Below are 15,942 nucleotides of genomic sequence, written 5' to 3'. Positions count from 1 at the left end.
CTGGGAAGAGCCTTTCTCAAACTAAAGGAGTTACATAAGGCTTCAGGAAACAGGCAGAAATTCATGGAGTTACATAAGGCTTCAGAGAAAGGAAGTAAGACCTATAATGATTCCTGAGTAGTGAATAGGTGTTATTTGGTTTAGGATATACGTGATGGGGTCCGAAGGGCGTATTCAGAGGAAGTAACTAGTAAGAGGTAAAGAGATGAGTGGAAAACGACACATTTAGATAAATGCATTTAGATAAATTTCATGCAGGAACACAAAATGTTTCTGAGATTGTGATGGAAGTGAGAGGGAGAGGGAAAAACTAAAAGCTGAATCTAGAGAAGTAAGCAAGAAAAAAAGGTCCTAGAAGGATTTTGTATGCTATATCAGTTTTATAGCAGTTCAAGACAGCAGATTGTCCTGAGGGCAATTGAAAGCCCATTGAATAATTTTTTTTAAATATAATAATCGTATTTAAATAATCTTTAAAATGATAATGTGGATATATTATTAACAAGTTTGGAGAGAAACTATGCTTGAAGGAGTATTACCAGTTATGAGACTTTTACCATAAATCAAGTGAGAGATATTGTTGGAGAGAACAAAGATAATCTCAGTGAGATGGGAAAAACAAAAAATGACAGACTTGAGAAATATCAAAGAAGAAAAATCAATAGGCCCTAAAGGTTGATTCACTACAGAGGGATGGAGGGGGTAGGGATAGCAGCTGGGACTGGATAAGAAATAAGGAAAAGTCAGAAATATCTGCATTGGCAAAACTCTTCACCAAGGCAAACAGGAGGGGAAAAAAGTTCAGTTGGAACTGGTTAAAATGGAATTGCCTCTGGGACATCCAATTTGAGAGTTCTCCTGGACAGTTAATTATGTATGTGTGGACCCTGAGAGTGATCAGGGTTGTAAATATAGATTTGGAAAGCAGCAACACATACATGAGTTTTGAACATATGAGAATTGATCAGTTTGCCCTGTGAGAATGAGTAAAGTTAGAACAAAAATATGTTTGTGAAAGAATCATGAAGAACACTAGTGTTTGTGGGACAGAGGAAGAGAATTGGAAAAGGAGGCTGAACAGAGACAGCCAGGGAGATAAGAGCAAACTCCAGAGGGTGCACGTCACAGAAGCCGCAAATTTGGAAATAACCAAAGTTATTAGAGGTTACCTAAGTTCTAACTGAAAACTGCCCATGGATGTCAGATTCAGAGTCATTATAACTTTTGGATTAAGTGATTAAAATAAGATGGTAAGAGGAGAACTCATTGAAATGCATGGCAGAAGGCCGGGAGAAGGAGAGCTGGAGGGGGCCGGCTTACTCATCTCTCTCAAGTTACCACTACACTGGCCTACTGCTAATTGTGTAAGGTAGATTACTCATGCCACTTTTCTTGCACAGGGTATCCAGCCCACGTCTTTTTTTTTTTTTTCTTTACTCCATAGATGTCTTGTAAGAATCAGTTAAATGCTATATCTCCCTTAACCTTTCTCTGACTCCTCTGCTTACACTGCTATTTCATTTTTGAACTGCTATAAAATTTACCTCTTAATTTTATACACTGTGAAATTATCAGTTGTGGTTTGTAGTTTTAAGCATCAAATTATGACTCTTGTCTTATTTTGAGCAGAAAAAAGGGAATCTTTTGAAAGAATATAGTTGGGTAAGCTGGCATATGAGAATGAAATAAAGGGATAAAAAAAAGACATTTAAGTCAGAAAGAAACGCAGCCGAAATCCATCCTAGAAAGATACCTCTATCTAACACTGGTGCTCATGCCTCTACCACCAGCAGTGCTGTGCCTGGACCCTTTCACTGATGACAGCACCACCGCTGCTGCTGGAAACACCACCCCTTCTACTGGGAAGGGTTGGCTACTATCCCTTCTGTGCAAGCACAGCTCCAAATTCCAAGTTCCTGATATCTCTCCCCAGTCCTACCCCTACCATTGGTTCAGCCCAGATTTCGTAACAAGATCCTAAGTTCTAAGCAGCTGAGAGAGAAAACCTGATGTTTTCAGCTCCTGTACTGGGAGGCATGTTCTGCCTTCCACTGAGTCTCAGTTTGTACATAAATTGTGGAACATTCCACAGAAGGAAGATAGGTAACCCAAACAGAAGTCACATTTACACAACGATTAATTTAACATTTTTTCCCCCATAAGCAAGTGGTTATCCACCTAAGTAGATTATGAACTCAGCATATTAACCCTGCCTTGTGTTTCTTATCTCCCATTTGAGCAGACACAATTCTTAGAATATGAGCATTTGATAGATACTGTGGTTGATCACATTATTAACCTCACCTCTTCATTCCTTTGTAATTTCATATTCTTTGTTAGGTGGCTTTTCAGTTCCTCTCATTAAGGGACAGGGTATGTTTCCCTGACCGTTGACTTTGGTTTTGGCATGTGGCTTATTTAGACAATAGAATTAATCTGAAGTCGTTGAGCACCAGTATTAAGCCTGGGCCTTAAAAGGCCCTATCCATTTCCACTTGTATCTTGTGCTCCTGCCATTGTTGTGAGAACAACATGCTTGGACTAAACATTGGTCCCAGGTTGGGGAGGAAAGCTACAAAGAGAAGCTGCAGCAGGCGAGCCCCATCCATAACATCTAATCCAAATGAATTGTGAGCTAAATAAATAGTTATCATCATATGCTGCTGAGTTTTGGTGGAGTTTGCTATACAGAGGTAACTAACTGATTCTAGTGATTGGGAGACATTTTTTCCTTATTAAAACAAAGGCCACATAAAAATAGCAATGTTTCGGCTTTCTAGGTTTCTCACTGAAATAAAGAGAATATATTACTTTGTATATATCACCTTTCAAAGTCTCTTTTTAATGGCACTTTGTCTATATTGACTATCTCTGTCCAGATGTCTTTTCACGTAGAAAATTTAAAAGATCTCCTCTTTAAGTCTTATCTTAATCCTACCAAGCTCAGTAGTCCTGTCACATACTCAATTGTGAGGGTTACAGCTCAAGGTTATCATTGAGTGAGTCAACTGGAAGGGAAAAAATCCCCAAACAGTACCATGCTTGGACTTCCAGCATCCATCCAACCGCATAAAGAATATAAAGAAAAATATTGAACTACAGCACAATGATCTTTTGCTCAACGTCACGTGAATAAGTCTATTCATCTTGTGGAGTCCCTTGAGACACTGTCCCTCGAGAACTATTGAACAAAGCGACAGACTGATTTTTACAAGAAAAACAGTCAAAATTTAAATCAGGTTGTTACCTTTTTACTCATAAAATTTCATCTGAGGGATGCTGATATGGATTCAGGCACATAGTAATTGTAACAAATAAGCACTACATATTTGATAATTTAATACCAGAAGAAGATAGGGAAGTCTCATCAAGGTAAAATGTGCTAAAAAATATTACATTAAACAAAAAATTAGTAGTGAAAAAATAGAAATGCCAAAGATAAAAGTGAGAATTACCATTGTTATATGTTCAGTTTATTGTAGGGAGATAATGTGTTTTAAATGCTACATGATATATAATGGGAGCCGAAATAGTTATGTAATTAAGATGGCTTGCTGCTTTCCATTATAATCCCCACCCACTAGAGAGATGACAGATGGGTAATTTGAAGCTTTTAGCTGCAGAGAGGAAATGGGCTTATTGCTTCATCTGTCAGGTAAGCCACTTTGCAGTCATCTTCGACTTCATTAAAGCTTCCCCATCTTAGAAGAAATACATTTCAATATGGAAAATAGGTTGTTTGGGGATATTTATGCTTCACCTCTCTCATTGCTTCAGCCGTCCTATGTCAAATTTGTACTCGGAACTCTTCTTCAAAGTCAACGATAAATTTGGCAGTATTCCTGCAACCCTCAAAAGCAAGATAATTAGGCCTGCGACTTCAATCAGCTCTCCATATCTGGACGTTTTCTTTTCTTTCAGGCTGACCCTAAACAAAGTACAAATTAATGTTTTCACCCTGTTACTCCTCTCATTACCGACAGTAAGATTCTTTTCTCTAACATTGTATTGTATATGGTTGATTATGCTACAAATTTAGGACTAACACACTACACACTGGATACATTTACAATGTTGTGGTCCTGTTTTTCAGAGGATGCTAATTTTATTCAAATTAAATTTACAACATAATTAATTATAAAGCACCACACTGTATTTCTAATATCCTCACACTGGAAAGGGTTGAGAAAATAGGTGACTTTGAATACTTTTTTAAAGGTTAAGTCATACAATATGGATGTGACAATAATACATAGTAGAACAATATTTAGGTGGAACTAGGGGAAAGAAACTACTGCAACTATCATATGCCAATAAATCCATTTATTCAATTAGCAAATGGAAAACATCCTATGAAAAGCCCAAGATAGTTCTGTTTTTTTTGTTGTTTAAGAAGAATTAGTTATGGAATATGCTTACAGATGTCAGTTATAATTAAAGCAGTCTAGTCAGGTGAGAGAATCTTGGCAAGAGCAGTTTTGTGTATATCTAAATATAGCAAGGTATTATGTAAAATCTATCAGCAAATAGTCTTTATGAGAAGTTTTCGGATGTGTTTGCTATTTAATGTACCACAGGCTTTAAATTTTCCAAATGATATTAAAATGATCTAGAGTTTACCTCTTAAATTATTAATATAGCATGAGATATCAAGGAATCTCGATTTTTTTCAGATCTAAGATAGAGTATGCTTGTTAGGATAATCATGAAAGCAGGAAGACACTCACTAAGCTAAGAAGTGTCCCAAAAACATGCCAATCTTGACCACCAAAAATGATAAAAACTATTCTCAATTTTATAAATCAAGTAATTTCTATCTCTATGTATACTAGCTATTTGATTAAACTCTATTGCTCGATTGCTTGCACGTAAGACTCTGTGTGTGTGTATCTGGAATTTGACCCAATAAACGCTGTATTTCTAGCACTCATAGGTTGGGATATGTAATAGCCAATTGCTTTCTTTCCCTCAGCTAAAACAACATATTTTATTTAATTAAATTCTCAAACATTGCTCGATTTCACATTACAATTGCAATGTTTGCTAAATTAGTGGATTTGCTAGAATCTAACAATACAATACATTTCAGACTGAACTCCCTTTTGGCAAAAATCCCTGAAATTTCAAGACCTTGGTTCATTTATTTAAATGTAAAAGTGCTTATTTAAATAGAGTGAAAATGAAATGGACCAACAGTCTCGTTGCACTTGTTTATTTCATTTAAATAGATACAACAGAAGTTTCTAGTTTCAACTGCCATTATAGCACCTTCAACTTAAAAACAACATAGACATACACAAAACCAGAGCTGGAGTTTTTGCATTTTATAGAAATTATTGCAAACCCATATTTTAGGGTTTCAGAGTTTTTAATTTGTACTTAACATTACAATTATTATATTCAAATACATGTGTTCTGGAAATGAAATATTCTCACTATAAATGACTCATATATTTGTTTTTTACTCTACTCACATTTTAGGCTAATTTTAAATTTATGATTATATTATAATGTGATTCTAGTAAGCCTAGCATTTTTTAAAAAGAGCAAACTCTTGTCCTAATTATGAATAAAAGAAAGTAAAAACAAAAAGCAATAAACAACAAATTTAACCATAAAATAGAGGAGATTGCTTCCTTTCTCAAATGAACTAGAAAGTGGAGATAAAACCAGAGACTTGATAGCATCTTCCTGAATTTAAGTTGGTAAAGTTTAATCTTGGTAATAATTGATAAAGAATCTTGTGTCTTAATCCTCAACTTAAAGAGATGAGATACCTAAAAGGAAAACTTCCTAATTATGTAATATTTATTTTTAAAATAGCTATGTTAATGATGTTCAAGCAAGGTATGAAAAAAATTAAGTGAAAATTTGAATCTTTCAAAAAGAATCTAATGAAAATACTAAAACAGAAAAATATTACAATTGAAATCAATAATTTAATAGCTGACTTTAATAACAGATTAGACACAAAAGAAAAAAAATATTGAACTTGAGGGTGGGTTAATAGAAAGTATCCTGACTGAAGCCAAAAAGGGAAAGAATGTAAAAATACAGACATGATCATCAAGGACATACAAATATGGTGCCAAGTTCAAGAGGAAAGGAAAGAGAATAAATTAGAAGAAATACTGGCTAAAATTTTCCAAATTGACAAAAGATATTGAACTCTATGAATATTTTTAGAATATTAAAAGCTCAGCAAAATCCACATAAAATAAATATACAGAAACCCTTATCTAGGCACATTATAGTAAAACTACGTAAAAAAAAAAAAAAATTCAAAGACAAAAGGAAAAAACACTAAGGGCAACCAGGGAAGGAAAATGCATTATCTTCAAAGAAGCAACAAAAAGCTCATGGATTTTTCAAGAGAAATTATGGAAGCCAAAGACAAATGGAATAAAATCTTCAAAATGCTGAAAGAAGAAAAGAATGCCAACCCAGAATGCTATAAATAGATAAAATATTCTTCTAAATAATGATGAAATAAGGATACTTTTAGACAAACAAAAGCTGAGAGTTCAAAAGCAGCAGATCGGCACTAAAAGGAAGAATAATGCCATATGCGACTGGAAATAAAACAAAGAATAACGATAATCAGACAACGTAAGTCATCTAATCATATATAATAAATATTCATCATTTAAATGATCATTACAATGATGATAATATTGGGTTCAAAATACATGAAGAGATTAAATATATGAAAATAATAGTACAACAGATGGGAGCTGGCAATGACATTAAATATATGTGATTCTCACATAGTTATGGAAATGATAAAAGTACTAATTTAAAGAAAGCATCAAATAATTAGACAATACACTTTTAAATAAATAAATATAAAAATTCATAGTGGAAGTCACAAAAAATTTAATCTGAAGGTTAATGAAAATATGATCTTCAAAACTTTGCATTGCAACTAAAGCAGGAATTAGAGGAAAATTTACGTGCTTAAATGCATACGTCTAAAAAAAATCAATGACCCAAACTTTCATGTCCTATGACTAGAAATAATAACAATAAAGAAAATCCAAAGTCTAGAAAGAAGAAAATAATAAAATTCAGTAAGATAGCCACAAATGTTGATACAGAAGTCAATAAATTTCTCCAAATAGCTTATAATCAATTAGAAATCATAAAGAAGAAAACTCTTAAAACATAAACCTGATCTACTTACAATAAACTTCATAATGGAAGTAAATCTTCTGAGAAAAACAAATAAAATTTTAAATTGAAAATGTACTAAACCTAGAAAACATTATTCTATCTGGAAATTACGTCAATTATTTCAAATTTAAGAGAAAGTTCGGTCATGTGCTATTGGGGTCCTCATATGTTAACCCTGACGCACTTGGGGGCTGCATGGGGTCAGAGAGAACTGGTCCTCTTGATTACGCCTACATCCCACCACAAGGCTGGGAGGGATGAGAAACCTATCCCTCCCAGGAGAACCCTTAGCTCCACACTCGGATCCGGGAAGAGAGGGAGCCCCTGTTTACTGGGTCACACCTGCCTGGAGCAGAGCATCTTGGGTAGAACTTTCAAGGAGCTGATGGGGGGTGGGGGTAAGGAAGCAATTGTGGCTCAAATACCACGGACTCTTGCTAGTCATACTAACATTAAGTAGATTTTCTTAAATGAAGGATTCTCCATTTGCTGTATGCCCCTTGGACAATTTCCATAGAATTTAAAGTGATTTTTCTAAAAATATTTTTCACTGGTTAAATTGTTTTGCTCAGCAACGGATCCACCAAACTTCTTACTCACCCATTCTGGTAGCCACCTATTAAAATTTACTATAAAATACCATTAAGACACCTGACTACTTAAATATAAATACTTGAAATAGAAAGAACAGTGGAAAAATAAATTAGATTCAATAATATATGAATTTTGTGTATGATGACGTTTCGAGTCAGAGAAAAGTTTCATTATTAAGTGTTGGTTTTGGTAACTTATTAAAATAAAAATAACTCTAGTTTTTACTTACCCTACTTACTAACATAAATTCAAGATAAGAATTTTGGCCCCAGTGATTTAAAACACTGTTAATACTGGATTATAAAGAAAACAAACAAAAACAATATTTTGTGAGATTCTTCAATGCTTTATCTTCCTTTGTCTGTTGGTCCAGTAGACTTTGAGCTTCTAAGCAAAGGCAGAGCGTTTAGATAGATGGTGCTTGTGTTTCTGGATGTCTTTGTGGACCAGAGACCTTCAAACAACTCACAGGAAATTGTCATGTGAGTGACAAGGGAACTGGTGTTGTATTGAATGAATAACACTGAGAAGCACAGATAATTTGTGATTCACTCCAAAGGCAACAGTGACATCCAGTGCTAGAGGCAGCAGCTAGAAAACCCATGAACAAGTGACCTCTGAAGTGCAACTGTGGCTATGATTCTGACTGTCTAATATTCCTTTGTTCTTGATTATCGTTCTGTGAGATTTTTGAGATACATAATATTCTCCATATAAATCTTTTCCTGCTTAAGTTATCCAGAGATGGTTGCTGTGGTTTGTATTTAAGAGTCTTAACAGTCACATCTTTTTAATTTAAAAGTATTGTTATAGAGCCTGGCCTCAGGGTCAAGTGGTTTAAGTTCCATGCACTCAGATCAGCAGCCCGGGTTTGTGGGTTTGGATCCTGGGCACAGACCCCTATTCCACTCACCAGCTATGCTGTGGAGATGGCCCACATACAAAAAAATAGAGGACAATTGGCACAGATGTTAGCTCAGGGCTAATCTTCCTCAGCAAAAATAAATAAATAAATAAAAATTAAATGTATTTTTATAAATCAGTGAGGAAGAGTAAGTAATTTGACAAAACCCATTGTAAAATATATGTATTAAGTCCCTTTGATGTTCAAATCCATTCAGGCTGGAGGAGACATAAGAAGAAATATAAAAATAATTAGAATTAAAAGTAAGAAAACTTTACATCAAAGATCTCCCCAGAGAAGTGAATTTCAAGAAGAAAGTGATACTCAAACACAATATAATTGCAAATACAACAAAGATGAAAATAAGAAAATAATTATTTGCATTTCAGGGAGAAAGCATCATTAGTAAACATTCTGAGATTGTTAGATACTATGTCTTCTTCATACAAAATAAAGAATTAGCTATACATTTGAATATAACTTAAAAAATGAATAATCAGTAGATGCTAGACGAGGGGAAGATACATGAAGCACAAATCTACTGTAATGGAGATAATGGAAATTTAATACTCCTTTCCTATGCTTTATAAGATCTGATGGCAGACAGACAGGATATGGCAGACAGTGTTGAAGATATATAGACTGGGAGGGAATTTTGAAAAAAAATTATGACTAAAAGTACTTAGGTTTGAGTACTAGTTCCCTAAGTGCTCTATGAACACAAATAGTTGGAGCGGAATTAGAGTCCCTGCTCAGGACCAGAATATTTATGGAGTTGTCGCTTGGTAGAAAAACGCTCTCTTCCAGGCAGAACGCATAATAGGATTAGGGTGAGAAGTCAAAGTTAAAACCCTTCCTTGGCTGAGAGAAGAACACTATATAATGACAGAGGGTCTTGCTCTGGGAGATGACATCTTCATTTATTCAGTAAATAGCCTCGCTGCTTGGTTGGTCTTTCTCTATTCAGAGCCAGCTGAACTCCAGAAGTGAGAGATTTCAGAGAAAACTAATCTATGTCTGACAATTTAATGTTAGACTTGTAAGCACTTTTGGAGAAGTCAAGGTCACTGGGGAGAACAGGAGAAAAATAGGCTAGCCTTCCTTAGAAACATCTCATTATTAAAAAAAAAATGTTTTGCGTTTTCCATGGATGGAGAGATCACCGATTAGGAAAAGACATCAGATGACATCAAAAAGAGCTCCAGATTTTGTGCAACCCCTGGCTGCTTACAGAAAAACATTCTTTTTTAAATAATAATTCTAGACACTAGTTTTGTGCAGCTTCTGTAATTCAAACATGAGGATACTGAGGTCCAAGTATGGAAAATGATATATGAAAATTTCACACCATAGAAGTTAGAGGATCTAGGTTCAAAATCAGACAAAGCTAGGTTTTTATTATTTAGAGATTCACACTTAGATGATAATACCATAAAATAAGTAAATATGATCTCCAAATTCAAGCTAGCAACGATCTCTGAGAGTAGGAAGAGGTTTTATTTGGTAAAAACAAAACAAAACAAAAACAATCCAGTAGCTTCCGGGGTTGTGGCAATTTTCTGATCTTGACCTGAAGAGTGATTAGGTGGTTGTTCACTCTCTAATTATTTATTAAATTAGGTATTTATGGTTTAGGTACTTTTTTCTCTGTATATTATACTTGATGACACAAAGTAAAAAAAATATTTGGGGGACATTATTATGATTATGTGTTGGTCACTAAAGGGTCTTATGCAGAGAGTGATATAATATTAGCATTGTGAAAGATTATTCAGGCTGTAGCATGAGGAATGGATAGAAGTGGGGCCAAAGGAAGAGAAGGAGACACTACTGCAGTGACAGGGGAGGAACTTAAAGGAAGATTGGAAAGAGATTTTAGAAATGGAATCTGCAGAAGCAGTGATTTAATTAGGTGAGTGAGAAAGTGAGAAGGGTCAAGAAAAGTTTGTGAAACTAGGCTTAAAGCAGGCTGAAACAAGGCTCCTGGCTGTTCCTAGTTGGAGAACAGTTTGAAGCATTGTGGGGAAGCATAGGAGAAGGGGGTGGGGAGCATATTGTGACGTGTACCTGATCTGAAGTGTCTGTGATATTTCCTGGATGCTCAGTGTAGGATCTGATGAACAGAATAAAATTTCAGCTAAAAGATGTATTTACACAGTGCACGAATGGCAGTTGAAGCCAAAAAGAATAGATGAGATCACCTAGGGAGATAATATAAAATGAGAATGTAAACTAAAAAGATATAAATGACTTTGTATATGGACATTTAAAAAGTCTATATGAAAATGAGATTACAAAGTTAGTCGATAAAAATAAATTAACGTGATAAGGGAATATCAGAGAGGAGTGGTGACATTCAGGATCACTTCATGGCATTGCATCACTAAAATGTAAGTATATGATAGATAGGAGAGTGGATAAATAGATAGATAGAGAGATAGATAGATAGATAGACAGGTATATCTGCAGGTACATAGTTGAGAAGAGAGTGTGCAGAAATTTTGAGAAGCCTTGGTGATCTTCCAGCTTTCCTAGCTTCATTGTCTACTACTCTTTTACATCCATATTTTTATGCAGGGTTAACAAGTTATTTACAAACTTTAATGTCACTCATTCTCTGGGCTTCAGCTATAGCATCTGTCTAAAATAATCTTCCTCACGTATTTCATACTATTAAATTGTAAATATATTGTGAAATTGCACAACATCAAGTATAAGGATACATTGCTTCAAAGATACCATATACAAAAAAGCAGATTAACAACAAAGGAATGCCAATTAATCTGACAAGACGTATCCTTAAAGGCCATGTAAAAATTATAGTCAACTTAGATTTCTATACCAAGATAAACTATCTAAACTTTTTTTTTTTTTTTTTTTTTTTGCTGAGGAAGATTCACCCTGAGCTAACATACATGCCAATCTTCCTCTATTTTTCAGTATGTGGGTCACCAGCACAGAATGGATGCTAACAGAGCAGTGTTAGCCATCTGTGCCCAGGAATCAAATCTGGGTAGCTGAAGCAGAGCATGCTGAACTTAATTACTGGGCCACTGGGGATGGCCCAGTAAACTATATTTTGACATGAATGGAAACATATAAATGATAATTGAAGTTGAATGATGTGTACATATCAGTTCTTTATATTATTCTTCATAAATTTATTTGAATATTATCATAATAAAGACATCAAATACAGTAAAATAAATAAATCATTTTCAGAGATTAAATAGCATAAGGATTCCCTAGGGGCTGGCCCCATGGCTGAGTGGTTAAGTTCGCGTGCTCCACTGCAGGCGGCCCAGTGTTTCGTTGGTTCGAATCCTGGGCGCGGACATGGCACTGCTCATCAAACCACGCTGAGGCAGCGTCCCACATGCCACAACTAGAAGGACCCACAACGAAGAATATACAACTATGCACTGGGGGGTTTTTGGGGAGAAAAAGGAAAAAAAAAATCTTTAAATAGTATAAGGATTCCCTATTCAGCAACTCTATTAAGATACCTGTTTTAACAAGAAGACAATTAAACTCCAAGGAAGCAGTGGGATGAAATAAGCAGTGGTAAACACTATTATGGATGAAATACAGTAGAAAATTAGTTAATCATGAGTACCAGTAATAAGAGCAAGAGTAACCACATCTGCTTTCTTAAAATTAAAAATATTTCTGACAACTTTATCTATAAAGGTATAATCAGAAGATTTAAGTAGTTAAAGTGTACTAACCCATACCTTGTTCAGGAAAAGCATAAATCTACCAAATAACTCTGTACTTTGTTCAAAATTTAAAGTTAAATGTAAAAAAGAAAAATATAAAACACAAGCCATAATTTCTGAATCAATGAAGAGGATACAAATGTAACAAACAAAATTTCATCACTCCGACAAAAGGAAAAGAAGGAGGAAAAGAAAATCATGTCACTGCAAAAAAAAAAAAAATGAACCTAAACAAATATGTGCATATGTACCTACACATATTAAACAGCAGAGTAAATATTTCCAAATATTAGAGAGTTAAAAATTCTTCAAAATTAATGGCCTTGTCCAAATAACTGTAGATAGCAGAGTAAACTTGCATCGGATAGGATCGGATAGGAAAGGAAATGCATTATGTATATAGCTATTCATAATCTATACGTCCTTCTACAGTTCAAATTCCATGAAGACAAGGAATTATTCATGTTCCTTGTTGCACCATCTGTGCCTTGAACAATGGCTAGCACAGAACAGGCACTCAATAAATATTTGTTGGAAAAGATATTGAAGGAAAAAAATGTTTTTTCAAATGTAGAATCTTATGTAAACTAGTGTTGATGGTGAAAAGTTCATAAAAAAGCAGAAGGTCTGAGGAGTGGTAAAGAAAATATAAAACAAAAAACTCAAACAAAATACTGTAGCAAGTTGCAAAATATTGCCAGCCATCTTTTGCTGTCATTTTAACTTTTATCTGTTTTGAATTTACATAAATATTTTATTCCTTTATTAGATCAATTTTCCATTAGACATCATGCTGAGTAATGTCTTCTTTCTCCCCACATTTTAAGTTTTACTTATGCTTTTATAAGATTCTCCATAGTTTATTTTTATTATTTAAATCTTTAAATCATCTGAGATTTGGCATGAGTCAACTTTTATTGTTTGGCTTAACAAATCTATGGAATGTTGTTTAATAAAACTTCCTTTTTAAAATTCATTTTAAATGCCACCTTATTTATATACCTATTTATTTCCCTATATTTCAGTCTGTTTTGATTTTTCTTTTGCCATTAACAAAATCTTTCGAGTTTTTTGTTATTAACCAGTTAAAGTTTCAACACGTTTGCTTAATCTGGGTTAAGTTTTGTTACATGAAACATGGGCCCCAAATTTAAGAAAAGTAAAGTATTTACACCATAAATGATAGGACACTGTTGATATTCTTAGTATACAAGGAAACTAAGTGGAAATCTCAACGGAGGATCAAATCTCACAGTCAATCCACAATAAAAACTCTGCTGATGGCATATAGATGTGAAAAAGATTCAAAACCAAATAAATACAAGTTGAAAATAAAAGACATATTTTTTCCTAACCAGTTTAAGAAAGATTAAAAGTAATTGTTGCAATGCCCAGTGTTGAGGCTGAAGTGGAGAAACACACGCTGTCAAATAATATTATATTGAATTGGCTTAACAATTTTGGACTACAATTTGACACTATCTAACAAAATTCTTTGAAATGTTTTGCCTTGTCCCATCAATTCCACTTGAAAGGCCTCATTCTATTTGCAAGCATATGACAAAAGATGTTTATTTTGATTTTAGTATTAATATAAACAATAAATGGATATACTTTTAAATAGTATGTTATATAAATTCACAAATATAAAGCTATAAGTTATAAAATACATTTGCACATACATCATATATATTTACTGACCTTAATTATTTCATCATAAATGTAAAAGGTATTATAATAATGAGGTATAGTGGTGAAGTCCATTTTATTATTTAAAGCAATTATGTATGATATGATGTGTGTGTATATATGTGTTTGTGCCTGTTTCAAAGTGTAAATAACAAGTGATTTTTCTAATAGAGGTTAAAAATGATATTTATTTTCATCTTTATGTTCTTTATTTATAAATTATTATTTCTATAGGGGATATATATTCCTTAAGTATGTTAAATATTTTAAAGAATTTTTCAAAGAAACTTATTGGTTAGCATATATTTACGCAAATGTAAAAGCCCAGAAAAGTGGCTGACCTGATAGTGTAGCAGATAAGTTTGCGCACTCCACTTCGGGGGCCCGGGTTTTGCCAGTTCGGATCCTGGGCACAGACCTATGCACTGCTTATCAAGCCATAGTATGGCAGGTGTCCCACACATAAAGCAGAGAAAGATGGGCACAGATATTAGCTCTGGGCCAGTCTTCCTCAGCAAAAAGAGGAGGATTTGTGGCAGATGTTAGCTAACGGCTAATCTTCCTTAAAAAAAAAAAAAAAAGTCGAGGTAAACACATGAAGACACACACATGAGTTCCTTCATTCCTAAAATCCTGGCTCCAATTGTTTCCTACTTAACTTTCTATCATTTCTGTAGGTATATTGAAACTAAGCTGTCATTTACTGAAAAGAACCAACAATGATTCATCATATATACATTTTGAATATGAATAATGGAGTTTGATTACATTCATGTCCAATATTTCTTGTGATCTACCTGGTCCAGTTGTCAGGTTGGATTTGTAAAAATGTTTTGATGTTGACGTAGGCTAGTTCAGCCCATCTTTTTAGGACAGATTTCTTTCAGACTCCACATGGAGTGAATGATACTTAGAAGAGTCTGTATTACGGTCAGAAAATGACTATGAATTTTTTGAATATTAATTGAATCTTAAAGGAAGTTTTGATTTTTAAGTAATAACTGAATAGAAATATAATTCAATCCAAAGTAAGAAATAATAATCACCTAAGAAGAATTTAAAAATTTAATGAACTTTCCTTATTTGATCATCAAAAATATAATTCAAAGATTAACAGATTATATCTATACTGAAGATAAACTAATAGCCATTAAAATATGCATAGGTAGTAAAGGAAATGCAATTTTAAAACATTTAAGAATTTATAGCAAGAATATTATATATCATTTGTCCCCCCAATTTGTCTTCAAAAAAGTTTTTCTCTCTGCCTATGCAAAATTGCACTAATGTGCTAATGTTTGTGAACTATGTACAAAAGATAATATATGTTGGTTATTTTTCTATTTGTTCCTGTGGCTGATCATAATACTAGACAGGAATTGGCCCCCTCTTTCCTGTCAACTGTTTTTTGAATTGCTAGAGGCAAACTTCATCAATTTCAAGACGATAAGAGATTCCACTGAGCTAGAAAGTGATTTGAAATTGATGAATGTGCAAGTTTCATGTACCTGAGGTCATTATTCCACCCACCAAATGGAGAGCATCAGCAATTTCAAGCTTACCTGTTCTTAAGAATTACAGAATCAAAAAAGTCTTTACTGTGCCATTTAAAATTATAATGGCCCTCCCCTTGTGAGATTCTAAGTTTATTCTTAAATTTCAGAATTGCTTTTATAGAAAAATAAAAGCTTTTATTTTGCTTTTGTTGATATATAAAGCATTTTAATTTATTATAATTAATATGATAAATGGCAACATGTAGACAGAATGTATTTACTACTTATTCTCACAACTGAAAGAAAATACACATAAATCTATATGATGAACATGAAATCAGAAGAAGAAAACTAGTTTGATTAATTT

The sequence above is a fragment of the Equus przewalskii genome, chromosome 18 (genome assembly GCF_037783145.1).
Source record: "Equus przewalskii isolate Varuska chromosome 18, EquPr2, whole genome shotgun sequence".
Classification (NCBI taxonomy): domain Eukaryota; kingdom Metazoa; phylum Chordata; class Mammalia; order Perissodactyla; family Equidae; genus Equus; species Equus przewalskii.
This window is presented reverse-complemented; position numbering follows the sequence as displayed.